Below are 7419 nucleotides of genomic sequence, written 5' to 3'. Positions count from 1 at the left end.
TGTTTTGGAGGGATTGCTCGGGATGTAACTCAGTACTGAATTCCAGGGGAAGCAAAAAATTTTTAAAAAGTAATGTGAAGTACAATTTTCAGAAAGCATAGAATCAATCAATCACTACTGGAAGAATGTGCTTTGGAAATTCCTTAGTGACACATGGGGTTTATAAATATACTGATGCCTAGGGCTTTCCTCAGACATCAGAAAATGTTTTAGGGATGTGTTATTTTGCTATTTTCATTTTCATGACGTTCACCTAAAGGGATTGAGAACACCTGCCAATGAACCTGAGCGACCATCTCATGAAAGGATATTTAGTCCCTGAGGTAACAAAAGTTCATGACCTATGTGTGGGTCAGGCTGGGTTAGTAACAGGGTCAGTTTTTGGGCAGAAGGTTATTAGAGCACTCAGGCATCTTTAGTAACCTTTGATCTGTCTACCTTTGATCTAGTAACCTTTGGCCCATCTCTCCTTTGATCAATTGTTCTCCTTGCCCTTCAAAGTGCTAATGCCTACAATTCCACCTGTTTTTATTTCTATCAAAAACAGTACTCCCATTAGAAAAACCCTGAAATGTGCCACTGACCCTTGACTGAGACTGAAAGCACAGTCTGAATCTGGAAGGGCTTATCTGCTCCGAAGAGAACTGTAAGGTTCAGCAAGTCCTGGGTGTGAGGGGGAGACCTCCTTTGACTAGGGTGGGGGTGTGATCACTTACTACATAGATACATAAAAGCAGACAAAGCACCATCAGGCAGATCAAGGATGGATCAGGTCATTAAACAACAGTTAAGGCCCACACTGATGTGGGCACATCTGACTCAATACTTCTTAGCAAATTTCTGGGAGAAAGATGCTCTGTCTTGACCCTAGTGAAGAGACACAGACCAGGAGGAGACAGGCAGCCACCCCAAACCTCCTTCTCCTAGCTTCTTTAAGGAGCCAGACTTCTATAAGCAAGCGGCCAGTGCATTTGTATGACTCAACAGTGACACCCAGTGACTCTCTCGGTCAATCCCAGGTGGCTGCTCCCGGAGGATCTTCTGGGGAATACATTTCAGCCTCCATTACCTAGTACTGAATCAGCAGCAGCAATCACATCAAATTCAGTCTTGAAAGAGACAAACATAATAAAAAATCCCAGTTTGTATTAACATAATCATCTAACTGTTGAAGCATATTCTTCTCCCCTGTTGGGCCATGTCTGATGTCAAACATAATACCACCATGTAGTACTGTACCTTCTTGACGTTGGAATCACAAGGCAGTGATTATTTATAATGTAAGTAAGACCCTAGAGACAGGCGTGTAACAGGCCCACATCATTACGTATTGGGCCAGCCAAATCTAGACATGGAGAGAGAGATTAACAATTTGTATTATAACCCAGACAGAAGAGACCAGCATAACCCATGGGATTCCAAACCATGGCACACACACAAAAATAAGATAATCTGAGAACATTTAGCCTAGCAAACAAAAAGTTCTTCATGGAATGGGGATAAGAGTTGGGATGCTTTCTTTCAGATGTTGGATGGGCGGGTATAAAAAGAAGGGATTTTACTGGTTTTATTTGTTCCCAAGAACAGAAATGGAGATAACGAGTACCGGGAAACTGCTTTACGTTCAACATAAGGAAGCTCTTTATAACAACTGAATCTACTGGGAAATGAAAGACATTCAGGAAGCAGAGAATTTTATGTCATTGAAAACATAGTGCAGGCATGCCTTTTAATAATAATAATTCCAGTTTTTAAAAAAGGGAGAATGGATCAGGTAAATAATTCAGTAACTTTAATAAGTCAAAGGACAGGGACGTGGGTGGTCAAGGGTGCAGGAAGATAATTGGGCATAGCGTTTAGGGCTGATTGAAATCTTTCTCCACTTATCACTTTTTTAAAAAATAATTAAAACATGTTTCCTTCCTCATTCTCATTAGACCAGCATTCTTTGTTTATCCATTTACATAGTGGGTAGAAAATGCTTGCACCCTCCACCTACATTCACCTACCTGTCACGAGAAAAACAGATACCCCCTACTTCCCTCTTCCCGCTTCCTTTTCCGTCATTGTTTCTATACCAAGAACAGCTTAGCTAGAATCAGGGTCTGATCCTTGATTCAGTCAACAACAGCTAGGGAGGAGATCATTATATTATACGAGTGTAGATAAGCAATGATTGTCCAATGCACTGAAAGAACTATTGTCAAGAAGCTTAGAAGGAAAAAAAAAGTACATTATGGGAGGGAATGAATGCACAGTAAGGCTGTGCTGTGGTTTGAATGTGTCCTTCCAAAAGTCATGTAAAAACCTCATCCCCATTGGGGTAGGATTAAGAGGTGAAGCCTTTAGAAGGTGATTAGATCATGAGGGTTCTGCTTTCATGAATGGAATTAGTGCTCTTAGAAAAGACACTTGACAGGGCTCTTTTATTCTTCTGTCATGTAAGGACACATAGAAAGCACCATCTATGAAGCACAAGCCCTCACCAGACACCAAATCTGCTGGCACCTTGATCTTGAACTTCTCAGCCTCCAGAATTGTGAGCTATAAATATCTATTGTTAATAAATTAGGCAGTCTAAGGTATTTGTTACAGAGGCCTGCATAGACTAAGATAGGCTAGGAGACTAAGATGGGCTATCTTCTCTTTGAATGTTAAATTCCCTGAATCTCTGATTAATTCTAAATAATGCCAAATTTATCTCCCAGTTTAGCCATTCCTGTTATTCTCTGCTGTGCCTTACCCTAATCTGCTAATTGATTATGGATTATGAAAAGAAAAAAGTATAAAGAGAAAAATGAAACAACTGAAGAAAAGGTACAAATCAAGAAACTGGAATGTACCAGGGTTAGTTTGGGGTACTGACTTGGTTGTAGGCTGGCCTCCAGTGAGAAAAAGCATAAGTAAAAATGTATGAGGCTTCCAGTTCAAACTTGGGTTATTATTTGGCATAAAATATATCTGGACTAGTGGTTGAGGTCCAAGCACCTGGAGTCTCTGGCAAATAACTAAGCAGGATCTCAAGGTTGTAGCCAATCAAGCTGGAGTTCAAGGTTAGTCATCAGATAAGGGAGAGATATCAACCTAGAACTGAGGTATACACCCAGTCTAAACCCAAGAGCCCACTGAGATAGTTTCAACTCCTGAAAATAGCCATATATATATATATATATATATATTTGAATTTAGGTCCATATATATATATATGTGGATTTGAATTTAGGTCTTCATGGGTAATGTAAAATGAGGAAAATCACTTCCCTTTCCCGAGCCTTGGTTTCATCATTTGTAAAATGGGAAAATGGGATCATAGGTACTAACCTGATGATAGGATCCTACTGATTTAGGGATTAGAAGAGACATTGTACTTAAAATGCCTAATACATTGCCTGGCACAATGTAGATGTTCTTTAATAATCATTATCAATGTTATGACGAACCTAGGTGGGAACTGGGAAGAAGCTGGGCCATGGAGCCCATGCCCGCCACAATTCTGTGCATTTGTAGAAATGTTGGATATCGAAATTTCCTGACATAGTCCCTATGTGTTCAGTGCTGATTTGACAAAAGTTCTTGATATCAGCACTCAGACAACATTGAGGAATGCAATGGCTTCTTTGTTGAATGTTTATTTTCCTTTCATATTCTCTTACTCCACCAATTTTTCTCTGGTCTTTGCTATAGAAACCAGCTGTACTCAGGTGTAGCCGAATAGCACCTGATCTCAGCTGCACTGCATATCTCTTGCTTTTTCTCCCAGGGCTTATCTACCACAATCACATGGATCTACTGCAAGAGCTTGATCAGCCATTCTGATGTCTGCACACACTGGGAACAGATCGGGTGTTAACATTTCCTGGAACAGTGCTTTACCAATGGGCAGGAACTAGTAGGTAAGTATTCTCTTTTTCCCAATCTCAAAGATTTCTAAGGCACATTCCATACAGCTCTTGAAATATCACAAACAGGATTAAGCTCCAGTTTTTCTGTAATTGTAATCAGCTCAATAACCTTGGATTGGCTGCTTTTCTTCTTTCTCCATTTACACTTCACTAATCCTCCGAGCCTGTGGCTTGGAAATAAACCTTCCCTGGTTTATTCCTCAGACCATCCGTCATGTACCATAGGAGCAAATGACCCCAAATAAACTACCTCCACAAAGGCCTGTGTCTCAAGCTCTGCTATTTGGGAAGAATTCAAACCAGAATTCTACAATGCTAGCATAGCACTAAGAGATGGGTAAGACATCAGAGATAATTTAGTCAATTCCCACATTTCATGGATGGGTATGCATAAATAGAGAGAATTAGTGAATCCTTCAAAGTCACAAACAGGCGGCTTGTGCAAAAGGGAACCCAAAATGCGAAAAGGGAACAACTGGGGGATGGGGTAAAGGGACTGAAGAGAAAAGAAAAAGTTGCCTGGGTGATGGAAAGAAGAAAGAGCAAGCCATTAATACATCTTAGCACAGTGGGGATGACATGTATTGAATCTACCCTGTCAGCAGAGCAGAGCTCAGCACCCACCCTGATAAATGCCAGGTTCCCTTGCTGACACTTGATAAAGGTTCCATCTAATAGCAGAGCAGCACTGAGAATAGGGTGATGGTGGCACTTGCTATTTTAACCTCCACTCCTTTCCAGTGTGTAACATGGAATAGGTGCTCAATGAATGTCTGTGAAGTAATGGGCAAATTAGTGAGGCAAAACTTCTTCAGCATCTTCGTCATGAATGCCCACATACCTGGCTTTTCTGTGTGCAGTTGGGTATCTAGCTATATATGAGTGCACACCTTTTTTTCTCTTTTATTATTTTGTGTCTGTATATTAAAAAAATTTTTAGGGGTTTATGTCACAGTGAGTATAGCCACTCTTGAGTTCCTTGAGTATATGTGTGTGTGTGTATACACTGTATATTATATATATCATGCCTGTATACATGCATATATGTGTGTGCATATATTTATAAATTCACACACAGAGTCATGCATCACTTAATGTCAGGGATACTTTCTGAAAAATTTGTCAGGGAATTTTAACACAGGCCTAGAGTAGGTGTAACACAAGCCTATAGAATCTGTATAGCAGAAGTCTACATACAGGATATAGCCTACCACACTCCTAGGCTCAATGGTATAGCCTATTGCTTCTAGGCCACAAACCTGTACAGCATGTTATTGTGCTGAATATTGTAGGCGATTATAACACAATGGTAAGCATTTGTTTATCTAAACATAGAAAAGGTACAGTAGAAATACAGAATAAAAGTTAAAAACTGGCATACCTGTGTAGGGCACTTATCATGAATGGAGCTTGTAGGACTGGAATTTGCTCTGGCTGAGTCTGTGAGTGAGTGATGAGTGAATGTGAAATCCTAGAACATTACTGTACACTGCTATAGATTTTATAAACACGGCACACTTAGGATACACTAAACTTATAAAACAGATTTCTCCAATAATAAATTAACCTTAGCCTACTGTAATATTTTTACTTCATAAACTTTTTATATTTTTACTTTTGACTCTTCTATGATAACATTTAGTTTGAAACACAAGCATGCTGTACAGCTATATAATTTTTTCTTTCTTTATATCCTTCTATAAGCTTTTTTCAATTTTTAATTTTTTAAAAACTTTTTAAACTTTTTTGCTAAAATCTAAGACATGGATCGGGCATGGTGGCTCACGCCTGTAATCTTAGCACTTTGGGAGGCCAAAGCAGGTGGATCACCTGAGGTCAGGAGGTCGAGACCAGCCTGACCAACATGGAGAAATCATGTCACTACTTAAATTAAAAATATAAAAATTATCTGGGCCTGGTGGTGCATGCCTGTAATCCCAGCTACTCTGGAGGCTGAGGCAGGAGAATCACTTGAACCTGAGAGGCGGAGGTTGCAATGAGCCAAGATTATGCCACTGCACTCCAACCTGGTTCACAGAGTGAGACTCTGTCTTAAAACAACAACAACAACAACAATAAACAAGACATGGCCATACACATTAGTTTAAGCCTACACAGGGTCAGGATCATCAATATCACCCTCTCCCACCTCTACATCTTGTCCCACTGGAAGGTCTTCAGGGGCAATAGCATGGATGGAATTGTCATCTCCTATGTCTTCTATGATAACAATGCCTTCTTCTGGAATACCTCCTAAAGAATCTGACTGAGGCTGTTTACAGTTAACTACATATACATGTGTGTGTGTGTATATATATATGCACATATCTGTGTGTGTGTGTGTGTAGAAAGAGTATAATCTAAAATAACAATAACAATATAGTATAATAAGTACATAAACCAGTAACATAGTTTTTTATTATCATTATCAAGTATTATGTAGTGTACATAATTACATGTGCTATACTTTTATATGACTGACAGTACAGTAGGTTTGTTTACTCTGGCATATCCACAAACACTTGAGTAATATATTATGCTACAACATTAAATGTCTAAAAGGTCACTAAGTAACAGGAATTTTCAACTCCATTATAATCATATGAAGCCACTGTCATACACGCTGTCTGTTGACCAAAATATCATTATGTGGTACATGACTATATATATATTTCTGGTTACTCAAATCTTTGGTAATCCTATCACATCACATGACCGTATATTAGTAGCTCTTTACTTTTCTTACATCAAAGATTTGGAGATTCAGAGCTCTTCATATGCTCATTTGTGTAAACATGCTATCTTTACTTCCTTTTCCTATCTCGTATAATTTTTAATTGCATCAATACTAATTTTCACTAGTTGCAGTTTCTCAGAATAACTACTATTCATTTAAAGAAAACCAAAAACAGAAACAGATATAACCTATTAAGTACCATGTGTCAGGCACTGTGCTGTTTATTAGAGCTAAACTGGTAAGGACGGTGCTTGGCTTTGGAAAGATTATAATGATAGAAACTTGTCTTCTTACTTGACCCCTGAACACCTTGACTTAATTATGGTAGGCATTAACCTGAATTGATTTTCACCCTGAATACTTCCAGAAATTCTGCTGGGCAATTGTTTTATACTGACAAAATATTATGCTTTGTCTTATGGGGAAAAAAGGCTACTAGTGCTGAACTTAAAATTATTCTGCTTAAAACTGTACATATCTTTCTTTTGTAGCCTATATTGGACAAAGTATGGTAAAGAGCATCCATGATAATTTTTAGCTCTTATCACACTTTGAATTACCTGGCCAATGTTTTGTCTTTATGGTGAGCCACAACAATATGAGAAGTGTGTCTGCCTCTTTCACAGCTGTACACTTACCCCTTGGCATAAGACCTAAGACATTTGTTTTGAGCTTTACACCACATTATCTTGATTTCCTGATAAGATAAATAAATAAATAACATATTGTGGACATATTTCTTTCTCTCTCTCTCTCTTTTTTTTTTTTTTTTTTTAAGAC

Source organism: Rhinopithecus roxellana, chromosome 16 (genome assembly GCF_007565055.1).
Source record: "Rhinopithecus roxellana isolate Shanxi Qingling chromosome 16, ASM756505v1, whole genome shotgun sequence".
Taxonomy (NCBI): Eukaryota; Metazoa; Chordata; class Mammalia; order Primates; family Cercopithecidae; genus Rhinopithecus; species Rhinopithecus roxellana.
Note: the sequence above shows the minus strand (reverse complement) of the source record.